The sequence below is a fragment of the Rattus norvegicus genome, chromosome 18 (assembly GCF_036323735.1).
Source record: "Rattus norvegicus strain BN/NHsdMcwi chromosome 18, GRCr8, whole genome shotgun sequence".
Classification (NCBI taxonomy): Eukaryota; Metazoa; Chordata; class Mammalia; order Rodentia; family Muridae; genus Rattus; species Rattus norvegicus.
The window spans coordinates 79,132,599-79,156,880 of record NC_086036.1 but is presented as its reverse complement, the minus strand read 5'-3'; the positions used below and the strand labels follow the sequence as shown (position 1 = coordinate 79,156,880).

The 24,282-nt window shown below is 43.9% G+C and overlaps 2 long non-coding RNA genes across 4 annotated transcripts in view; one reads left to right on the top strand and one right to left on the bottom strand.

The window, feature by feature from the left end:
• The window catches only part of LOC120098191 (uncharacterized), a 31,948-nt gene extending 18,209 nt beyond the window's left edge, over positions 1-13,739 (top strand). Inside the window, exons 4-5 of the long non-coding RNA XR_005496262.2 lie at positions 9,482-9,641; positions 11,810-13,739. This is a non-coding gene — a long non-coding RNA (uncharacterized LOC120098191). The remainder of the gene's footprint in view (positions 1-9,481; positions 9,642-11,809) is intronic.
• The window catches only part of LOC102552707 (uncharacterized), a 52,485-nt gene continuing 34,299 nt past the window's right edge, over positions 6,097-24,282 (bottom strand). For 2 of the 3 annotated variants that reach the window (XR_005496258.2, XR_005496259.2), the window contains 2 exons: positions 9,517-9,614; positions 6,097-6,423 (listed from right to left, as the gene is read on the bottom strand). This is a non-coding gene — a long non-coding RNA (uncharacterized LOC102552707). The remainder of the gene's footprint in view (positions 6,424-9,516; positions 9,615-24,282) is intronic. The other variant, XR_005496260.2, reaches the window with a different exon arrangement.

The window sequence follows — 24,282 nt, the reverse complement described above, 5'->3', positions numbered from 1 at the left end:
AGAAGTGTCAGAGTGCAGTGATTGTGTTAAATTGATATGATAACTTCATATCAATTCATAACCATATTAAGGGAAGGCTGGGCATGTCTGAGTATGCAGCTTAGCAGGAGAGTTCTAACCTAGCACACCCCTGCTCCCCATCCCAATAATGATGATGGAGCAAATTATGGTGGAAGATCAGACTCTTCTGGAATGTTCCCTCTGCTGCACAGGGCCAAGCAGACTCTAGTCCCTACCCATGGACCCTGCTGTACACCACACACATCCTTTTGTAGTAACAGAAAGCCTGGCGGGTTTCTCAGTCTCTTGGCTAACTTTGGTGTATGCATGCTCTAGATCCAAGAAAGTATCTGTTTCTCAATCTCCCACCTAGTAGAATGAAGTTCACTTTGGCAGAAAGGATGTTTGTGCAGCCGAAAGTGTTCCAAGGGGCAACCACATAACCAGCTACCTTTCTCCCAAGCTGCCATCTGCCCTGGAGTTTGCCTTGCACACCTAGATAGGGACAACTCCCAGCAGGTATGGCTCCACCTGCTTTGGGATGGTTGGAGGGACACATCCAGAGCCAAGTAGACAGGGAAGAAGGAGCCAGAGCTGGGCAATTGCATCTGCAGGTAGCATCACACCTTGTGAGTGATAGAGGTAACCTGAAACCGCACTGGCTGCCAATGGTTTGAACTGCAGCAGAGAAGACTCCTCTCCAGGGAGCCCTGCCTCTTCACTCTCCTGTATCAGACATGAAAGAAATAATTTCAGGTGCCAGGAAAGCATCTCAGATAAAAGAAAACATCGCGGCTTTCATGGTATTGAGTTTGCCCTGCAGCAGCAGCTTTGATATATTTTTTAAACATCTTTCTTTATGTTTACAATTAATCCATGATTATCTACAAACACTCTTCTGGCCATTAGGGATCTCACAGAAGAGAACAAGGGTCTTTTTCTTTTCTGGAGCATTCTTTTTAAAGAAACACAGCGAATACCACTTATAATGGTATTTGCATAGTCTTCCCATCTCCAAAGAACTTTCCCACACACAGCCTAATTTTAGTTCACTTAATTTCACCACAGACACGGGAGATAAAAGCTTCAGGATGCTCCTCTCTCCTCTCATGAATGACACAGTCCCCATTCAAAGAGGAAGTTGAACACACAATTAGTCACTGAAATTTTTCGTGCCAACTTTTGGAGGCGAATTCTCGAGCCACCACTGCCTGCAAGCAGAGGGCCTGAAACAAAGATGGGACCATTGGAAACACCAGAGATGCGTGGCCCTTAATTTGGATACAGTGCCATCCAATATGGCACACAAGAAGACATTAGAATGTGGAACTCGAGAGGTCTCCCTTCTCAGGTGCCATCATTACTTTTTGGAAGCTGCTTTGAGCATTTCAATCCATATTAAGTAGGAACAAATTATGCAAAGTATGTATCGCTTTATTTCAATTTCTCGTGCCATTCAGTTTAAAATGCAAACTATTTCACAGAACTTAAGTATATGAACTCCAATTACATGTTATTACCCCATTGCTATGGTGGCAAATATTATCAACCTGACAGAATCTAGAATCACGTGGAAGACAGGCTTCTGGCTTCTGTGAGGGATTATCTTTACTGTATTGTGCTTAAGAATGTAAGTCCACTCTGGGCGGCACCATTCCCTAGCTAGGATCCTGGAGCAGTAAATGGAGAAATGAAGTTGCAAGTGCCACGTGACCAGTTGCTTCCACTTCCTGACACCTTGACTGCCCTACCACAATCTACTGTGTGAATGCACTGTAGGCTGAAACAAATCTTTCTCCTTTAGTTTGCTTGTATCAGAGTAATTTTTACCCCAGCAAAAGGAAAATAGACCATGACATCCTTTCTTGTTTTGTGCTCACAATTTCATACTCACGCCTTTAGTCTATAAAATTCCAAAGTTTCGCAGTGTGGTATCAAAGAAGAAGACCTGCATCTTGGCTTCTGAGGCCCTGTCTTCAGACACACCCCAATACCTATCCCCTGTCTCACTCACACTGCTAACAGCCGTAGGTTCCCCACTCTTAAGATGGGGACTAGGTGACCTCTTGCTTCCCCAGATTTGGGGGGGCTGGTGTCTCAGGCTTTGATCTGCTGTGGCAGCAGCATAGGGGATAGGTTTTCTGTGCACTTCTCACTGGCTGACGTAGAGGTCTTTCCTGGAAGAGGCAGTTAGAAGAGGTCAAGCAGAGATGGCAGCTTGTGATCCACAGAGGCAAGTGCATCCCTGACTGCACTGAGCAGCACATGGGAGACGAGCAAAGTCCTCACATTTAGGGGAAGCAGGTAAAGTCCCATATTAGCTGATTGCTGGCATGTGTCTGTCTGAACTTGATTATCCCAACTGCAAAATGGGCATGCAACTCATCAAAACTCTATGGTGTGTGTCTTCAGTAGTATTGGATCTCTACAGAGAACTGAGTAGAAAGTTGCCTGATAAATAGAAATTACTCCTATTCCTCTTCCCTGTATTCTCTTCTCTGGTCTCTTATAAACACAAAACTGTGATTTCTACAGTACCCAGAGATTGACAGACAAACATGCCCTTTCCCTACAGCCATTTTGTTTTTACTTAGCTGCTTCAATTCAGAGCAATATGCCCTCCTAACACAGCCGTTTCTTGAAGAAATTTGGTTTAATTGCACTTCCCATAAACTTAAGTTGAACACACTCTTCAAGGCTTGTCTGTGACCATTAGAACTGTTGGGATAGGGTGGAGATGACACATGCGTGAGGTAGAAAATGTATCTTGGTCTATTCCTGCCCAGGATGCACTTACTCTTCCCTAGGGAAGTAAGTTCTGCCTCCAAGACTCTCCTCTGCTTCTCCCAAGATGAATCCCAGTGACACCCAGATTTCCACAAGGCCCATGTTGACACACCACAAGACCAGAGGAGCCAGTACAGTGGGAGAGTTTCTTCTAATGACCAGGAACCTCTCTCTCCCCAGAGGTTTTCCCTGAGCCTCAGTCCAGTAAGGGGCTCATTTCCACCTTGTATCATTTTGTCCCTCTGTTTTCAAGCTTTCTCTGTGTGAAGGCCAGGCTTAACTCTTCTGCCCTGTACCCTTCCATGTCCTGTCTTCTCCTGGAACTCTATTACCAGTCGTTATGCTGAGAAAAACCCATATACTCCCTTAAGTATTTCAGTGAGGGCCAGGGTAGTGGCACACGGCTGTATTCCTGGTACTTGTAAGGTTGAAGCAGGACAATCATGAGTTTCAGGCCAGCCTGGGCTACACGTAAAGACTTGGCAGTGAAAAAGAACTTGGAAAACTAATGAATGATCATATTCAAAAATCTGTTCTGTTTGATGGAGCTGCTCTGATGGCGGCCCAGAGCTGTCTGCCAGGGAACTGTCATGGTTAGTCTTCATTGTTGTCCTGACAAGACAGGTAGTAAACCAAGAGACATACTTCCGAGTGAGTCTGGGAAGGCAGGAAGTACAAGTGGGTGGCACCTTCTCTTGGATGGCCCAGAGACAAAGACGCTTGAGAGAGCAGTGCTGTGTACTTGTCTGTCTGTTCTCTTTGCTTCTGAGTGCATCTACCCTGTTGCTGCTTCTGCTGCTGCCTCGATGCCTCTCCAGCGTGCTGTCAGCCATCACTGCATGACTTAACCCCTACATGCTTCAAGCCATTACAGTAAAACCTCCCGAACCATATAGCTTTGCTTTTCCTCTTTTGATTCAGTTCCACTAAGAACCCAGCCTAATACAGAAACAAAGACTCTATATGCCTCTCTATTTCCCATTAGTCCTGGGAAAGAAGTTTCTCTTTGCCTCGGTTTCATCATTTCCAAACCAGGAGACGACAGTAGTCATTGCCTTGTGGGCCCTCAGAGTGACTCATACTCTTCACAACGGTCCTAGAGTGCCGTGCCTTTGGGCAGAGATCTTTGTACACGAAACCTTCTGGAAACACCTTATTAGAGGGCTGAGCAGCTTTAGTACTCACTCAATGGGCCCAGCTCAGCTGAGCTTCCTTGTCAGCCATTTTCAGTGTGGGTCCACATTCCACAGGCTGAGTGTGTTTCACAGCTCCATTCAGAGGAATTATAGAAATGAAATTCTATATATGAGGACGCAGACCCAGCTTCTAAATGATCCGCCCTTCGTGGTTTTGGATTTTTGCCGCTCTGTGCCATTCTCTCCTCGGGTTGATTAACATGGCAGAAATCCAGCTCTGTGCAGTCCGTTGCTTTTATTTAATTAAAAGGAAAAGAAGCCGTAAAGTGAGAGCGAGCCCCCCACCCCCTTTCTTTGTTTTCCTTGCTTATTCCTGCTGGAAACTTCCTCTGGCCAAGACCCACTTGGGAAATTTCCATTCCAGGAACATTTTATGAAGTTGCAAGAGACAAATGAGGTGATTTGAATAAGTGAATGTTGTATTTGCTGCTTTGAAGAGCATAACACAGACCTTGAGTAATAAATACCATGACTCATGAATGCTGCAAAACTTCCTTAGTCGGGACTTTGGGAAACGCTTACAGATCCTCAATCAAAGGGGTCATTCTAGAACAGGCAGTGTGGTGAGGCCCCCATGCAGCTGACAGCAGACACACACCCACTCAAGTTACAGCGTAACTTGGTCTGTGTAGGGACACCAGGCTCCATGCTGCAAGAGTGGAAGGAAGCGGTGCATTATGGGAGAAGATGGTGTCCCTGGTGTCCCACTTGCACAATCACGCTTGTGACTCCATAGCCTTCCCCTAGGCACTTGTAGGACATGCTGAACTAACTGATTGCAGAGGTTTAAAATATAAACATTCCTTTATGTTTGCAAAGTTGGCCACCCTGACCACTGCATCAACTAAGGACCTCCAAGCTGACACAGTGTGCAGGGCCAGCACAAGGAAGGAGAGACGAGCTGTGGAGAGGCCGAAGAAAACCCCATCTGTGTTGGGATCGTTCATTTGTCCTGACCTGAGCAGCCCTCTTTTCCTAGTTTTCCCATCATGCTCAGTCGCCTACGACTGACATGGTGCCAGCCTCTTTCTCTACTCACCTACAAACAAGGTTTCCCATCAGTTTTCCTCATCCCCAGGAACTAGGAACTAGGGCAAGGCAGAGTCCTGGGGAGCCTCACCTGAGGTTTCCATAGTAACCACAGAAGGCACTATTGTAAGTCATCTTCCGCACCCCTGCTGATTCCCTATCAGAACTTCAGGTGGCCAAACATAGAGATGGAGCAATTGTATGATCACCAAGGACAACATGCTGGGAGACGGGATCTCTCCCAAGCCAGCCGGGGACCCTGGGAGCTAGCTAAGATGGTGCTTGAACCTCAGTAGGGACCAAGGGTTACCACGTGATGCTGCCAGTGGGACTGAATCACTTGAATACTCTTGCAAGCTTCTGCTCAATTTGCCTAAAACTCAAAGTTCAAATTTGCCCCATGCTCTGGGTCATTCAGGTAAGAGGTGAAGGCAGATGCTGTGTGCTTGGGGCTGTCTTCAAATTCTCCATCCTTCTAGAGCCAACCTGATCTGGCAGTTGAAAGGGATGCCCTCACACTGGAGGAACAGCTCCTGCAGACCTCCACACTCCAGAGCAAATGCATCCGCGGGGCCGCGCAGCAGACAGCCACGGCAAACACTGAGCGATGGCCCACTTCGAACCCAGAAACTCTTACCGATATTTTCTGATGTCTGCAGTTCTGTACCCAGGCTGCCCTCTCCTCTTCTTCCCCTGGTCCTCATCACCTTTCTGTTCAGATGGACAATCCTGGTTTCTCATCCCCTTCCTCTTTCCCCTCCCACACGCCTCCCTGCGTTGTATCAGGGAGCCTCCCATCCAGTTTTATGACACCATCTTCCAACAAACCAAACAGCCATACTTTAAAAAATGGCCTGGTTTCTGAAGGAAAATAACAACAGCGCAAGGATAATAACAAACAGATCGGAGGGGCGCTGGCGGTATCGAGCAAAGCCCACGCGGGGCGTGGGCTGCTCCATGGATTGTGTCCCACACTCCCTGGACAAGTCTCCTCACAAATGCTGGCCTTCCCTCCTTTCTTCTGCCTCTCGTCGCTTTTCATTTTCATTTCTAAACAAAAACAGACAAAATAACCCACAAGACAGAGCTTCTGTGTATCTATTTGTTCGTGTTTTAGAGCGGGGACAAGTCCTGTGTGCTGTATGAGAAGCCCACGCTGCAGCCATCCTCCGGGTTTATTATTCCGAGCAGCACTCCATCACATGTGGCCCTGTGAACAGAGAGTAATGCTGGCGAACCGTCCCGGGGGCTTTTCTTCTGTGTGTGAGTGGTATCCATCTGTCAGCTGTCAATGCCAGTGAGAGATATACAGGGCTGTCACTTCTTGTCAGCCAGCATTTGCGAAGCCTTGCGCAGCTGCTCCACGGTACACAGTGTCCTTATTGAAGGCCAGTGAGGAGCCTCAGAGCCGCTGGGAAAGAGAAAAGAGATGCCCTGGCTGCTGCAGGGTAAGAGCGGCAACTTGTCAAAGCCAGGAGCCCAAGCTACACTGCTGCCCACCCCCACCCCAAAGAAAGAAGTTTAAAAAAATAAAACAACACACAAAACCCTGCACTTGGTTTCCAGAAAACCCCGTGCAGGTTGTAGGGCCTGTGAAAACCATAACAGCAAAGAAAATCTCTATGTCCATACACGGATGTGTCCAGAGTAGAGATGGGGAGACACAGTTTTTTAAATCACCATAATCTTAAAAGGACATGTGTTTTTATGCTCGCCCCTATATAAATTATATTACTACAGAGACTTGTGTATGCATAGTAGTTGGTTTAATGGAACATATATTTAATATGTTTTTTTTAAAAAAATGAGCGTCATGAACCCCAGACATGCCCATACTATAAATGCACATGTTAAAAACTGGGTTAATTTTGATATGGAAACACTCAATTCATCACAGCCCTGGGGTGCCATTGGACATTCCAGTATGAGTATTTATAGAGTGATTTTTTTCACTTAATTGAATTATTTTAAACTGACTGTGGTTCTGGTTTTGTGGTCTTTCTGTGGGAAGTTCGCTGCTCAACACCTGTGTCAGTTAAACTGCTCAGTTCTTAATACATTTGCAGACGAGAGTATGATCCTTCCTCCTCGATTTCTGCTTGAAGTGTTGGACATTTTCATGGTCTCTCTCTCTCCCCCCCTTCTTCTTCCTCTTCCTCTCTTCCTCCCTCCCTGTCTCTCCCTCTCTCCCCCTCTCTCTTCCACTCTCTCCTCTCTCTCCCTCCTTCCCCCTCCCCTTGTTCCCTCTCCTTCCCTTTTCCCCCTCCCTCCCTCCTCTCTCTCTCTCTCTCTCTCTCTCTCTCTCTCTCTCTCTCTCTCTCACACACACACACACACACAGACAGACATAGCCTTAGTAAAGAAAAGAGGTCGGAAAATTGTATACTTCAAGCTTTCATACAAAATAGGCTTTTTTTATCTTTCAAATAAAGTGCTAAGGATTTCTCAGAAAGGAAACTAAGGATTTATTAATATTAATCACTGGAATAAAGAAACAGGGCTAGAAAACTCAACTCAGAACTGGGTCCTTTAAGATCCTGCTGGTGATCCTGAGTGTGCAGAGGGAGGGCCATGGCAAGCAGGGTGAATCCCACCCTGCTCGCTGGTCAGCTGCCTTGGGGAGAAAGCCCGGGTACCAGGCTGATAGTCCCACTGTGTGAGGGGACATGCTTCATGACGTGTCCAGGGAAGGTGTGGGAAAGATGTACCCAGGACACGGAAGGAGCATGAATCCATCCTTTCCTGTCCCCAGAGGCAGAAATCAGGTGACGAGCACAGAACCATGGAAAAGCTGGAAGAACTTGGATTTAAGGAATTCTCAGGGACCAGCGTTGAGAAAGGGCAGGGTTAGCTCTCAATTAGCCAGTCAGAAGCAGTCGATACCAGATGTACATGCTTCTGAGGGGAGTCGGCCACTCCAGACTAGAACTTCGGATAAAAGCTGGGTCTAGGAAGACCAGGGATTTTCCTCAGGATGAAAGCAGAGAACAGAGAATGTGAAGTTTGAGCTTGTTTTCTATGGCAAATGTAAATCTTACCATGGACAAAAAATGCACACGTGGACTGCAAGGCTGTGCTGAAGAGCTGGAGTCCTGAACCAAAGCTCAGGCTGTTAGCAGTGCTGCTTGGAAACCATTGTCTTCAAGGCCAGCAGCTCCACATCTTCTCTTCTCCCTCCCTCCTCCCACCCCTCCTTGGAGGCTGCACCCCACCCCCACCTTTCTTGCTTCTATTGTTACATGCCTGACTTTGACCTGGACCTTTGACCTGACCTTTAACCTGCCTTCCTCACATAAAGGTTAGATGGTGCCAGTGTAGACGGTCCAGAGTAATCTCCCCATCTCAAGGCCTTCGGGACATTTGCAAAGTCCGCCTTGCTCTATATAGGTGAAGTGACACTTTTGGTCACTGGGTGGGTGGGGGGACATTGACCAACGTATTGTGTAGTATAGGAAGACTTCAGAATAACAGCCAAGAGGATAAATGGCAGGCAGGGCCAGAGAAAGCCTGGCTGGATATGGTTTGCACAGATCTAAGGTAGGAAGAGATGCGTCCAGGCAACACAGAGCAAGGGGCAGAATTCCGGGCATCCGGTAGGAAGGTTGGAAAGTGTGTGCTCAGCCTGAAGGAAGCCCTTATTGCTGAATCTGTGTGGATGGAACAGGCAGGTGTGGGAACTTCATGCCCATAGCTGACAAGGCCAGGTGGGACTCAACACCTTGAGTAATGCTGACCCCTTCAAGATTAGCATTTGTTCCTCAGCCTGAGAGGTGTCTACTTGCTTCCCATAGACTTGGTCCACGGGGGGGGGGGGGGCAGCTCATGACTGTTTAATTGCCCACTACTCCTCTTGGTCATTGAGGAAGGACTGAAATGGGCAAGCCTGGGTAAACTGAATGGAGAGAAACTGCTAAAGGGAGTGAGTGTCCCATGGCCAGAGAGATAAGAATTACAGCTTCTCTCAGTGAACTCAAGCCACTAGATTACATAGTGTTTAGATGACTCGCTGTTTGTAGTATCATCTCTCTCTCTCTCTCTCTCTCTCTCTCTCTCTCTCTCTCTCTCTCTCTCTCTCCCTTTCTTTCCCTCCATTTTCCTTTTCTTTGTTTCCCTCATACCTCATCATCAGCCTTCATGAACATGTTTCATGGAACCACTTAAATCACAGACTCTGCTGGGTCTTTCTCTGTGTAACCCTTGATCGTACATCCAACTTAAGGGGCAGAGTAGGCACAGGGCATAGAAGGAGGTGGGTCTGCATGTGGTGGTCTTCAGCATGACCTGCCCACTGCTGGAAAAAATTACCTTGTAGCATTCTGAGTTTACCGCAGACTAAGAAAAAATTACCTTGTAGCCTTCTGAGTTTACCGCAGACTAGGTACCTAACCAACAATGTCTAGATTGACAGGCATTTGGGTTTGGCGATGTTGTAGGGAAGGTAAGAAGTCTCCATTGTCTTTGACTTGCAGTAAGCCCCAGGAAGTTGTTAATCAGTAAGACCTACCTTACTGGCTTCTATTCCCATCTGAAGACGGGAAGCAGAGATCAGCCCGGAAGTTTCAAAGCTCCAGCAGACAATCGTGAACTGTGATGAGATCCAAGCTAGGGACAGAAGGAAAAGGCAGCAAAGTGAGTGTTGTGCATTGACGTTTTTATTAGTAAAATATAACCGAAGGGACGAAATTGACAGGGATAAAATTTTCCAAGCGGCAATGGCACAATTACAGCCTGGGATCTTGTAACCCACCAGGAGACCATTAAGGAGCAGTCTTCGTGATTGCACACCAAAGAAAACAAACTCACAAAAACACCTTGTCAGGGTGCATTCCTTTCTGCTCCACAGACCGAGTACCTACCAATTTTCTCCCCAGGAGAGGTAACAGAAGGCATGCATTAGAATAACAATAATAATAATTCCTATGGTTATAAATATTTTCAGCCTCTTACAAATTTCCAAATGCCCAATTAGCCATGTGGCGCTCTAGGAAGTCCTGGGAGGAAAGGCAACCCTGTCCCTGTTAGGACCTCCCAATCAGCACAGCATTTATGCCTCTCCATTGAAGTGTTTCTCTGGAGAGGGCAGAGATTTACTACATTATTTTGACCTTTACTTTAACCCACATCTAGATTTCCCATCAGTGTGTATCGGTGTGCATTCGTGTGTCCACCCCATCACTGGTACATAGTGTATCTGGTTGTGAGTGAGGATGACCTACAGTGTGTATTGGTGTGCATATGTGTGCCCCACACCATCATGGGATATACTATGCATTTGGCTGACGGTGTGGATGAAGATGATATATATTTTATTACCCACTGGCTCCCTTTGTTTATTAATGCCTGTGCATTACAGAATCTTGTGTCATCTGGGGAGTAGGAGCAACACACAGAGGTGAGGCGAGAGAGGTTGAGGGTTAGGGAAGATTGTCAAAGGACCAAGATGGAGCCATTGGCCTGTAATACCAGGAATAGAACAAGGTCAAGCATGGCTGGAGAGCAGGAGTCATGGTGCCCTTCGTACTTCATATGGGGACAAGCAGCCTGTCTGCCGCAGGGATTTGTTAAGCAACAGGTAGCAAGTCACTGGGTTCTATGCAAGCATTTCGATCTAAGAGAGTCAGCAAGTTCCAACTCTTTAACACACAATCCGGAAATGTGTGCTCTCTTGCCCTAAGCACACCAACACCACCACAACCACAGCCGTCACCACTCTTACAACCTCCACACTAGGGTCACATGACTGGATTGCTTTGCTCTGCTTCTGAACCACAGCACACTATGCACAACTCACAGGTCCTCAGAGAGGTCAAGCCTTCCTAGGCATAGGGGAGCTAGGGTAGCTCCTCTTAGAAGCCTCCCCCATGAGCTCCACAGACTGTAACACCTTCCTTCCTGTCTTTAGCTCTCAGCCAGCACTCTGCCCTTGATGGCAACTCCACTTCAGCCTGCAATGAAGTTACAGAGACCTGATTTGTCTTCTCACATGCAATAATGAAAAAAGTAAATTCAATGAGAGGTCATAGAACACCTCTAAAATAGCTTCAAAGAAAATAGACATTAGGGTCTACCTGACTATCTCTGAGAACAGTTCCCTGAGAGATACAAACCTGGGAACCAATCTCTCTGGGGCAGCTCTGGATTTTTGCCGAGAGAGTTTCCAGGACATAATAAGGAGCAGAAACCAAGAGAATGAAATGCCCTGGGTGGGGGACACAAGATGACGTTCAGTGGGGCAAAGGCAGCCAGAATTGCTAGCAGATTTGGGGAGACTAAAGCTTAGTGTAGAAAGACCTGGAGACCTCTGAAGTGTTTGTCAGTCTGTACAGGTGAGGAGACAAGTTGAGCTTGGTGAAGGTGCGTGTCATTGGAAACATGATAGTGCATACATTGAAGCTCATAAAGATCTCAACATTCTTTCCTTTATATGACACCATTGCTGCAGTGTAAAAAAGAAAGAGACTAAGGGGAAGCCTGTCCAAGATACATCTGTGATAAGAAAAAGGCTGGCAGGAAGGCTACACAGACAAAGCCCCTTATTCATCAACAACATTCAGACCAAGAGCCTACTAATAAACAGACAATAGATTTCTACGGATATTTCACAGAATAGATGCGTGAGAGGCTGATCGGTGTATGAAAAGGTGATCAGTGTTGCATTAAGGAAATGCAAACTAAACCACACTATATAAACATTACACCCTCTATAAGGGCTGCAACCAGAAGTCTTATGATAAAGTCGTTTGAAGTGGGAATTTCTAGTTTTATTGGAGACTCAGTTGTCATGTGATGTTTTTCAGAGAGGATGTTTTTGCTGAAGCCGACATGTGCTGTTTTCTGGAAGTTGCCTGGTGAAAGGGCATGTGACGTTTTGCTGGAGCAGATGCTTGAGAGGTCACGTGATGTTTGGAAAGAGTATAAATAGAACCCAACTGACAGTGAATGATGCTCTTGCCTTGGTTGACTTGCCACTCTTTACTGGTCTTCGCTTGGCCTCACTGAGGCTGTACTTCGCCGACAACATTCTTGCATTAGCTCATCTTGCTTAATCTTCACTTGTTTTAGCTTTGTAAAGAGAAATTCACCAAAGACCTTCTGGTGGTATCCCGCTGCTTCTTGCCACTTCTCGGGTTCATGCCAATCCAGGGAGCCTCGCAGTTTCTTCTGGATGGAGCCACTGCTACCGATTCATGTTTGGTGTTTTGCTAGTGGATTGCACTGCTGACAACGAAGACTGGAATCACCCAGAGACTTATTTCTGAACAGGTTCACTAAACCCGATTCCTAGTAACCTTTCTTTCCCTTACCACTGGTGGGTGATGAGCTAGCAGGGAGGTTGAAGCATGTAGGAACCATAAGTTAAGTAGGTTTAAAAATCAAAGCCTACAGTCACTGACAAAGGTCTAAAGAGGCAGGACTCACGTGTGGTGCTGTGAGACTCACTCCACGCTGGGAAACTCTTTGGCAGTTTCTTTAAAAGTGAAGCAAGGACATGCACCACTACACACTGATTCCACCCACCCGTATTCACCCAGGGGCTGTGAATCACACACTCCAGCAAAGGCATGAGCCAATGTTCTTAGCAATATTTAATTAGCTGCCTGGCTCAGGAGAATGACGTTTAGCAGGTAAATAAGAAGGAAATATTCTGAGGGAATGGCCAAAATTGACATGTGAATGACTTCAGAACCTGATAAAATCACAAAATATCATTGCATTCTGCAGTTAAAGCAGACAGACCATACCTGCTACCTTGGGACATTATTTAGGCAACAACACTTCCAATAATACAAGGAAGAATAGGGTAGCCTTCCCCTATCTGCACCACCCCCCGCCCCATGAACAGGGGAGATATTCACAATTGTCTGGACTCAGAAATATGGAGATAATTAGTCCAATTTTAAACGACGCTCTAGTTTCATCCAAAAACTCAAGATACATGTAACTTAACTGCATCTCAGAAAGAGGAGGCTTAAAAATGTTAAAAAGTGGAAAGACATAAAGCCCCAAACAAGGCGAAATTCACTATAGTATCTAGAACTCAGTCAACAATGAGCAGCCTGTGCCTGTTGCTTTTCCTGTTGCTGTGACAAGAGGCCTGGCACAGGCAATTCAGGAGGCAGTGTTCTTACTCCCTCTGGATGGTACAGCACATCACGATGGGGTGTAAGGTGGCTGCTCACTCTGATTGCACAGTCAGAGGCAGAGTGAGGAGAAAGGCTGAGGTTCAGGCTGCTTGGTCCTTCTTGTCCAGTGCATGACCCCAGCCCGTGGAATGATGCTCTCTACATATAGGGGCCTCCTCCCTTCACTCTACTCAATCTAGAGAATCCCCCACCATATACTACATGCCCATACGCTAGTCTCCTCAATGATCCTAGATCCTGTTACCTTGACAATCAATAAACCACCAAAGGAAAAATAAGTAGGATACACACAATAAAATAAAGATTAAAAACAGCTACCTGAAAACAACACAAACCCAGAAATGGTAGAATACAGACAACACTAAGTGCTTATTATCGCTTTTTATAACACAGCATAATTTCTTTAATTTTTTTCTTAATTTTTGAGATTATAATACAATAATTTCCCCTTCCTTTTTATCCCTTCAAACCATCCCATATATGTATCTTTGCTATCTTTCAAATTCGTGACCTTTTTTAGATTAATGCTGTCACATGCCTATATGTATATGTGTCTATATACCTAAATACACAAATACACCCATCTCAGTTTGTATACTGTTACTTGTTTGTATGTTTTAAGGGCAAACCTTTTGGTATTGGAGAACCAATTGGTCTGCTCTTTCCTGGGGAAGACTATTTCTCCCACTCTCAGCAGTCTTTAGTTGCCTGTAGTTCTTTGTGTAGGGTTGAGGCCTCCTAGGCTTTCTCCTGTCTCTGTTGTATGTTTATTGTTATTCTTGTTCAGTCCAAATTTAGACAGTTCTATTAGTGAGTGTTTATGAATGGAGTTTCTGCTATAACCAGGAAATAAGAATATCCCAGCCAACTTCCCAATCCTCTAGATCTTACAGTCTTACTGCCTCCTCTTTTGAGATGATCCCCATGCTTTGAGTGTGGAAGTCATTTTATAGATGTATCCCCTGGAAATGGACTTCACATCCCTTGACTGGTTTGGGTTTTCTGTAATGATCTCCATTTATTGCACAGAGAGGTTTCCTTGATGAGGAGTAAGGACCACACTTACCTGTGGGTAGAACAACAAATAACTATTTAGACTGTAGTTATGGATTATGCAGGCTAGGTAAAGTGGTGACTGCTTCTTTCAAGATCCATGACTAGTTCCAAGTAGTTGGTTAAATTTCCAGAGCCAGCCATGATTTCCCTCTTGTCAAGCAGGTCTTAAGTCCAATTAAAGAGCTGACAGTTACCACAAACATATGTGTGCCACCATTGCACCTTTAGGGTTATAATGTTATTGTTGTGCTTCATAAGTGTCAGAACTGTGGAAGACTGTGGTTTGTTTCCTTCCTTTGGAAGCTTGCATGGCGCCTTTTGATACCCTGAAAGCTAGTCCTCAGACAGGAGGTTGTGATTTACTCTAATTTTAACCACGTGTTTATATATGCATCTGTGGGTGGCATGTGTCCACAAAGGCCAAGGTATCAGATCCATTGGAGCTGGAGTAGCAGGAGGTTTCAAGTCTACTAATGTGGGTGCTGAGAACTGAATTCTGGTCTTCTGCAAGAGCAGTATACATTCTTAACTATAGAGCCTTCTCCCCAACTATGTTTTCTATATATATTTTAAGTTAAAAAAGCACGAGTCAGTGGGTAAAGTGTTTACTACATGAAGTCAGTGAACTGAGCTTGATTGTGAGAGCCCACGTAAGGGGAAAGGGGAAAACTGACTCCACAAAGTTGTCTTCTGACCTCCACATATAGACCATTGAATACATACCCTGCCCCAGCAACAACACCTAAACAATAAGAGGTTAAGGTGACTTGGTGGCTAAGAGCTCACGTTGCTCTTACAGTGGATTAGAGTTCTATTTCCATGTCTAGCAGTCTACGATTTCCTGTAATTACAGCACCAGTTGACCTAGCACTTTCTTCTGTCCTCTGCAGGGACGTTCTCTTACATGGCTACACACAAATGCACAAACAGAATTTAAAAATAAAAATAATAAATTCTTCAGTTTTGAAAGTAGAGGAATGAGGAATGTAAAAGCGATGCTTTCAGAAAAGGAGGCTACTGTGTAAGATAAAAGGAGATACGCTGGGTGTGCCAACAGCATTCTGTGCATGGAAAAGTAACTGGATGGGAACTGGAAGGAAAGGGAAATTAAAATTTAAAAATTGGGGAAATATATTTAGTTCAAAAGGGAAATGTATGCATGAACTGTGGAATAATTTGCTGGTGGAAATTTTTCAAAAGGTAAACGAAGCAACTCTACCCATCTACAATTATAAGGAACTCAAAGAATTCCAAGCAAAGAACCATGAAGAAAATTACCCCAAGTTACAGCATCATTACTCAAAACCATTTCCTAGTAGAGCATGTTATAACCAGCCAGAGGGAGAGGACATGTGAGAAACAAATACACAAAATTATGCAAATGAGACACTAGAGAAAAACTCCATATTATCAACCAAGATTTTCATAGCCAGTGATAACATGTCTTTCAAAGAGAAGACAGAAGAAAACGTTTTTTCAGACTGCCCAAGGCTGTTTCCAACAGAACACCAGTACTGTGACAGAGTGCTGTGTCGTGGGTAGATCCACTTTAGGAAAACTGAGCAGGAAATGAGGTTTCCAGGAGGAAAGCTTAGCACAGTTTGAATGGAGAGACATAAAGTGCAATGTCATTTTGACAAATGGTGACAAAGGAAGATAGACAACAAGAAGGATATAATGGAGAGATGGCTCAGCAGTTAAGAGCACTGACTGCTCTTCCAGAGGTCCTGAGTTCAATTCCCAGCAACTACATGGTGGCTCACAACCATCTGTAATGGGATCTGATGCCCTCTTCTGGTGTGTCTGAAGACAGCTATGGTGTACTCATATACATTAAATAAATAATAAATAATTTTTTAAAAATATACTTAACTTCAAATAAGATAGAAAAATATAAACAGAAACAGAATTAAGTTTTTAAAACTTATAAGATGATTAACTTAAGCCTAATTGTTCTAATAAAAAATAAATATAGATGGCCTAAATACATTTTTTTTTTTTACAAATTTTTGGCTTGTTTATTTGGGGGAATTTAGCTCAACCCTTCTTTCTTCATCACTACTTGGATATCTTACAGCCACCTACTTAGTCAAGAAATGAAAAAAAAAGTTAAATCCTAACATTATCATTATGCAGTTTATAAATCATATTGAAAATATAAACTCACTATTCCACTGAGACCATTCATCTAAGATCCTAAAATATATTTCTTTTTTTTATTTTTTTTATTTTATTTTATTTTTTTTTATTATCTTGAGTATTTCTTATATACATTTCAAGTGTTATTCCCTTTCCCGGTTTCCGGACAGACATCACCCTCCCCCCTCCCCTTCCTTGTGGGTGTTCCCCTCCCAAACCTCCCCCCATTGCCACCCTCCCCGCATAGTCTAGTTCACTGGGGGTTCAGTCTTAGCAGGACCCAGGGCTTCCCCTTCCACTGGTGCTCTTACTAGGATATTCATTGCTACCTATGGGGACAGAGTCCAGGGTCAGTCCATGTATAGTCTTTAGGTAGTGGCTTAGTCCCTGGAAGCTCTGGTTGCTTGACATTGTTGTACTTTTGGGGTCTCGAGCACCTTCAAGCTCTTCCAGTTCTTTCTCTGATTCCTTCAACGGGGGACCTATTCTCAGTTCAGTGGTTTGCTGCTGGCATTCGCCTCTGTATTTGCTGTATTCTGGCTGTGTCTCTCAGGAGCGATCTACATCCGGCTCCTGTCGGTCTGCACTTCTTTGCTTCATCCATCTTGTCTAATTGGGTGGCTGTATATGTATGGGCCACCTGTGGGGCAGGCTCTGAATGGGTGTTCCTTCAGTCTCTGTTTTAATCTTTGCCTCTCCCTTCCCTGCCAAGGGTATTCTTTTTCCTCATTTAAAGAAGGAGTGAAGCATTCACATTTTGATCATCTGTCTTGAGTTTCCTTTGTTCTAGGGATCTAGGGTAATTCAAGCATTTGGGCTAATAGCCACTTATCAATGAGTGCATACCATGTATGTCTTTCTGTGAGTGGGTTAGCTCACTCAGGATGATATTTTCCAGTTCCAACCATTTGCCTACGAATTTCATAAACTCGTTGTTTTTGATAGCTGAGTAATATTCCATTGTGTAGATGTACCACATTTTCTGTATCCATTCCTCTGTTGAAGGGCATCTGGGTTCTTTCCAGTTTCTGGCTATTATAAATAAGGCTGCGATGAACATAGGGGAGCACGTGTCTCTTTTATATGTTGAGGCATCTTTTGGGTATATGCCCAAGAGAGGTATGGCTGGATCCTCAGGCAGTTCAATGTCCAATTTTCTGAGGAACCTCCAGACTGATTTCCAGAATGGTTTTACCAGTCTGCAATCCCACCAACAATGGAGGAGTGTTCCTCTTTCTCCACATCCTCGCCAGCATCTGCTGTCACCTGAGTTTTTGATCTTAGCCATTCTCACTGGTGTGAGGTGAAATCTCAGGGTTGTTTTGATTTGCATTTCCCTTATGACTAAAGATGTTGAACATTTCTTTAGGTGTTTCTCAGCCATTCGGCATTCCTCAGCTGTGAATTCTTTGTTCAGCTCTGAACCCCATTTTTTAATAGGGTTATTTGTTTCCCTGCGGTCTAACTTCTTGAGTTCTTTGTATATTTTGGATATAAGGCCTCTATCTGTTATAGGATTGGTAAAGATCTTTTCCCAATCTGTTGGTTGTCGTTTTGTCCTAACCACAGTGTCCTTTGCCTTACAGAAGCTTTGCAGTTTTATGAGATCCCATTTGTCGATTCTTGATCTTAGAGCATAAGCCATTGGTGTTTTGTTCAGGAAATTTTTTCCAGTGCCCATGTGTTCCAGATGCTTCCCTAGTTTTTCTTCTATTAGTTTGAGTGTGTCTGGTTTGATGTGGAGGTCCTTGATCCACTTGGACTTAAGCTTTGTACAGGGTGATAAGCATGGATCGATCTGCATTCTTCTACATGTTGCCCTCCAGTTGAACCAGCACCATTTGCTGAAAATGCTATCTTTTTTCCATTGGATGGTTTTGGCTCCTTTGTCAAAAATCAAGTGACCATAGGTGTGTGGGTTCATTTCTGGGTCTTCAATTCTATTCCATTGGTCTATCTGTCTGTCTCTGTACCAATACCATGCAGTTTTTATCACTATTGCTCTGTAATACTGCTTGAGTTCAGGGATAGTGATTCCCCCTGAAGTCCTCTTATTGTTGAGGATAGCTTTAGCTATCCTGGGTTTTTTGTTATTCCAGATGAATTTGCAAATTGTTCTGTCTAACTCTTTGAAGAATTGGATTGGTATTTTGATGGGGATTGCATTGAATCTGTAGATTGCTTTTGGTAAAATGGCCATTTTTACTATATTAATCCTGCCAATCCATGAGCATGGGAGATCTTTCCATCTTCTGAGGTCTTCTTCAATTTCTTTCCTCAGTGTCTTGGAGTTCTTATTGTACAGATCTTTTACTTGCTTGGTTAAAGTCACACCGAGGTACTTTATATTATTTGGGTCTATTATGAAGGGTGTCGTTTCCCTAATTTCTTTCTCGGCTTGTTTCTCTTTTGTATAGAGGAAGGCAACTGATTTATTTGAGTTAATTTTATACCCAGCCACTTTGCTGAAGTTGTTTATCAGCTTTAGTAGTTCTCTGGTGGAACTTTTGGGATCACTTAAATATACTATCATGTCGTCTGCAAATAGTGATATTTTGACCTCTTCTTTTCCGATCTGTATCCCCTTGATCTCTTTTTGTTGTCTGATTGCTCTGGCTAGAACTTCAAGAACTATATTGAATAAGTAGGGAGAGAGTGGGCAGCCTTGTCTAGTCCCTGATTTTAGTGGGATTGCTTCAAGTTTCTCTCCATTTAGTTTAATGTTAGCAACTGGTTTGCTGTATATGGCTTTTACTATGTTTAGGTATGGGCCTTGAATACCTATTCTTTCCAGGACTTTTATCATGAAGGGGTGTTGAATTTTGTCAAATGCTTTCTCAGCATCTAATGAAATGATCATGTGGTTCTGTTCTTTCAGTTTGTTTATATGATGGATCACGTTGATGGTTTTCCTTATATTAAACCATCCCTGCATGCCTGGGATGAAGCCTACTTGATCATGGTGGATGATTGTTTTGATGTGCTCTTGAATTCGGTTTGCCAGAATTTTATTGAGTATTTTTGCGTCGATATTCATAAGGGAAATTGGTCTGAAGTTCTCTTTCTTTGTTGGGTCTTTGTGTGGTTTAGGTATAAGAATAATTGTGGCTTCATAGAAGGAATTCGGTAGGGCTCCATCTGTTTCAATTTTGTGGAATAGTTTGGATAATATTGGTATAAGGTCTTCTATGAAGGTTTGATAGAATACTGCACTAAACCCGTCTGGACCTGGGCTCTTTTTGGTTGGGAGACCTTTAATGACTGCTTCTATTTCCTTAGGAGTTATGGGGTTGTTTAACTGGTTTATCTGTTCCTGATTTAACTTCGATACCTGGTATCTGTCTAGGAAATTGTCCATTTCTTGAAGATTTTCAAGTTTTGTTGAATATAGGTTTTTATAGTAAGATCTGATGATTTTTTGAATTTCCTCTGAATCTGTAGTTATGTCTCCCTTTTCATTTCTGATTTTGTTAATTTGGACGCACTCTCTGTGCCCTCTCGTTAGTCTGGCTAAGGGTTTATCTATCTTGTTGATTTTCTCAAAGAACCAACTTTTGGTTCTGTTGATTCTTTCTATGGTCCTTTTTGTTTCTACTTGGTTGATTTCAGCTCTGAGTTTGATTATTTCCTGCCTTCTACTCCTCCTGGGTGTATTTGCTTCTTTTTGTTCTAGAGCTTTTAGGTGTGCTGTCAAGCTGCTGACATATGCTCTTTCCTGTTTCTTTCTGCAGGCACTCAGCGCTATGAGTTTTCCTCTTAGCACAGCTTTCATTGTGTCCCATAAGTTTGGGTATGTTGTACCTTCATTTTCATTAAATTCTAAAAAGTTTTTAATTTCTTTCTTTATTTCTTCCTTGACCAGGTTATCATTGAGTAGAGCATTGTTCAATTTCCACGTATATGTGGGCATTCTTCCCTTATTGTTATTGAAGACCAGTTTTAGGCCGTGGTGGTCCGATAGCACGCATGGGATTATTTCTATCTTTCTGTACCTGTTGAGGCCCGTTTTTTGACCAATTATATGGTCAATTTTGGAGAAAGTACCATGAGGAGCTGAGAAGAAGGTATATCCTTTTGCTTTAGGATAGAATGTTCTATAAATATCCGTTAAGTCCATTTGGCTCATGACTTCTCTTAGTCTGTCTACATCTCTGTTTAATTTCTGTTTCCATGATCTGTCCATTGATGAGAGTGGGGTGTTGAAATCTCCCACTATTATTGTGTGAGGTGCAATGTGTGTTTTGAGCTTTAGTAAGGTTTCTTTTACATATGTAGGTGCCCTTGTATTTGGGGCATAGATATTTAGGATTGAGAGTTCATCTTGGTGGATTTTTCCTTTGATGAATATGAAGTGTCCTTCCTTATCTTTTTTGATGACTTTTAGTTGAAAATTGATTTTATTTGATATTAGAATGGCTACTCCAGCTTGCTTCTTCTGACCATTTGCTTGGAAAATTGTTTTCCAGCCTTTCACTCTGAGGTAATGTCTGTCTTTGTCTCTGAGGTGTGTTTCCTGTAGGCAGCAGAATGCAGGGTCCTCGTTGCGTATCCAGTTTGTTAATCTATGTCTTTTTATTGGGGAGTTGAGGCCATTGATATTGAGAGATATTAAGGAATAGTGATTATTGCTTCCCGTTATATTCATATTTGGAAGTGAGGTTATGTTTGTGTGCTTTCATTCTCTTTGTTTTCTTGCCAAGATGATTAGTTTCTTGCTTCTAGGGTATAGCTTGCCTCCTTATGTTGGGCTTTACCCTTTATTATCCTTTGTAGTGCTGGACTTGTAGAAAGATATTGTGTAAATTTGGTTTTGTCATGGAATATCTTGGTTTCTCCATCTATGTTAATTGAGAGTTTTGCAGGATACAGTAACCTGGGCTGGCATTTGTGTTCTCTTAGGGTCTGTATGACATCTGTCCAGGATCTTCTGGCCTTCATAGTTTCTGGCGAAAAGTCTGGTGTGATTCTGATAGGTCTGCCTTTATATGTTACTTGACCTTTTTCCCTTACTGCTTTTAATATTCTTTCTTTATTTTGTGCGTTTGGTGTTTTGACAATTATGTGACGGGAGGTGTTTCTTTTCTGGTCCAATCTATTTGGAGTTCTGTAGGCTTCTTGTATGCCTATGGGTATCTCTTTTTTTAGGTTAGGGAAGTTTTCTTCTATGATTTTGTTGAAGATATTTACTGGTCCTTTGAGCTGGGAGTCTTCACTCTCTTCTATACCTATTATCCTTAGGTTTGATCTTCTCATTGAGTCCTGGATTTCCTGTATGTTTTGGACCAGTAGCTTTTTCCGCTTTACATTATCTTTGACAGTTGAGTCAATGATTTCTATGGAATCTTCTGCTCCCGAGATTCTCTCTTCCATCTCTTGAATTCTGTTGGTGAAGCTTGTATCTACAGCTCCTTGTCTTTTCTTTTGATTTTCTATGTCCAGGGTTGTTTCCATGTGTTCTTTCTTGATTGCTTCTATTTCCATTTTTAATTCCTTCAACTGTTTGATTGTGTTTTCCTGGAATTCTTTCAGGGATTTTTGCGATTCCTCTCTGTAGGCTTCTACTTGTTCTCTAAGGGAGTTCTTTATGTCTTTCTTGAAGTCCTCCAGCATCATGATCAAATATGATTTTGAAACTAGGTCTTGCTTTTCTGGTGTGTTTGGATATTCCGTGTTTGCTTTGGTGGGAGAATTGGGCTCCGATGATGCCATGTAGTCTTGGTTTCTGTTGCTTGGGTTCCTGCGCTTGCCTCTCGCCATCAGATTATCTCTAGTGTTACTTTGTTCTGCTATTTCTGACAGTGGCTAGACTGTCCTATAACCTGTGTGTCAGGAGTGCTGTAGACCTGTTTTCCTGTTTTCTTTCAGCCAGTTATGGGGACAGAGTGTTCTGCTTTCGGGCGTGTAGTTTTTCCTCTCTACAGGTCTTCAGCTGTTCCTGTGGGCCTGTGTCTTGAGTTCACCAGGCAGGTCTCCTGCAGGGGAAAAGCCGGTCCCACCTGTGGCTCCAAGGCTCAAGCCTGCTCGTGGGGCACTGCCCAAGTCCTCTCCGCTGTGGCAGCAACCGGGAAAATCTGCGCCGCTCTTTCCGGGAGCCTCCGTGCACCAGGGCTCCAGATGACGTCCGGTGTCCTCCTCTGGCGCCCGGATGTGCACAGAGCGCAGTCTCCTCTGGTCTCCCAGGCGTGTCTGCCTGTCTGAAGGTTCAGCTCTCCCTCCCACGGGATTTGGGTGCAGAGAACTGTTTATCCGGTCTGTTTCCTTCAGGTTCTGGCGGTGTCTCAGGCGCAGGGGTCCTGCCGCTCCCGGGCCCTCCCCTACGGGAACCCAGAGGCCTTATACAGTTGCCTCTTGGGCCAGGGATGTGGGCAGGGGTGGGCAGTGTTGGTGGTCTCCTCCGCTCTGCAGCCTCAGGAGTGCCCACCTGATCAGGCGGTGAGGTCTCTCTCCCACGGGGTTTGGGAGCAGGGAGCTGCTGCGGTCCGGGATCCGCCGGTGTGGGACTTCCGGTAAACACAGGAAGTGCCCGGCCTTAGAGGAATTTTGCCTCTGTGTGTCCTGAGTTCACCAGGCAGGTTTCTTGCAGGGGAAAAGTTGGTCCTACCTGCAGTTCCAAGGCTCAAGTTTGCTCGTGGGGTACTGCCTAAGTCCTCTCCGCTGTGGCAGCAACCGGGAAGATCTGCGCCGCTCTTTCCAGGAGCCTCCGTGCACCAGGGTTCCAGATGGCGTTTGGTGCCCTCCTCTGGCGCCTGGATGTGCACAGAGTGCAGTCTCTTCTGGTCTCCCAGGCGTGTCCGCCTCCCTGAAGGTTCAGCTCTCCCTCCCACGGGATCCGGGTGCAGAGAACTGTCCACCCGGTCTGCCTCCTTCAGGCTCCGGCAGTGTCCCAGGCGCAGGGGTCCTGCCGCTCCCGGGCCCTCCCCTACGGGAACCCAGAGGCCCCACACAGCTGCCTCTTGGGCCAGGGATGTGGGCAGGGGTGGGCAGCGTCGGTGGTCCCCTCCGCTCTGCAGCCTCAGGAGTGCCCACCTGATCAGGCGGTGAGGTCTCTCTCCCACGGGGTTTGGGAGCAGAGAGCTGCCCTAAATACATTTTTAAAAAGCAGATGCTATCTATCATATTGAATTAAAAAAGAAGACCTAACTGCATGCTACTTAAAAGAAATACAGTTTTTAAAACTGAAGTGCCCTTTATGTAAAAAGGTGCCAATACGCTAAAAGTAAAAAGATGTGGTAGAAAATAAAACACTTTAAAAAATAAGAAAACAAAATAGTTGAGGCCATATTATTAGAAAAATTCAATCTCAGTCAAAGCATATCACCAATAATGAACAAGGGAAATTTGTAATAACAAGGGATTGATTTTGCTTAGAGTATTTAAAGAAAATACTCAACTCAAAATCATGCACAGATTTTAACACACTCACACATATATCATATATAGAGAGAGAATATATACAAACACACATATCATTGAAATATATGTATATAATACATAAAATATATATTGAATATATACAGATATATTAATAGTTAATATAATGAGTCTGAAAATCAGTAAAAATACAGAATTCTTGAACAGCACTATTGACCCATCTAGGAAAACTAACGATTATTATACACTTTACCTCCAAACAGAAAAATATACATTATTTTAAATTGCATGCAGAATATTTTCTAAGATAGACGATATTTCTATTTTGAAATTCTTAGCAAGTCTACCGTAGTTCAATCCACACTAAATATAGTGCTATCCAAATGTGGAAGACATAGCAGTATTGTGGAAGCATTCGTAATCTCCAAGTATCTGTAAACTAAATGAGATACAGCTCTAAGAATAAATGAACATGAAAAGCACAAGGTGGATAAAATTAAACATTTTTTTAAAAAACAAGTGGCTGTAAATGCCATGTCTTTACATGGTCTGTCATACCC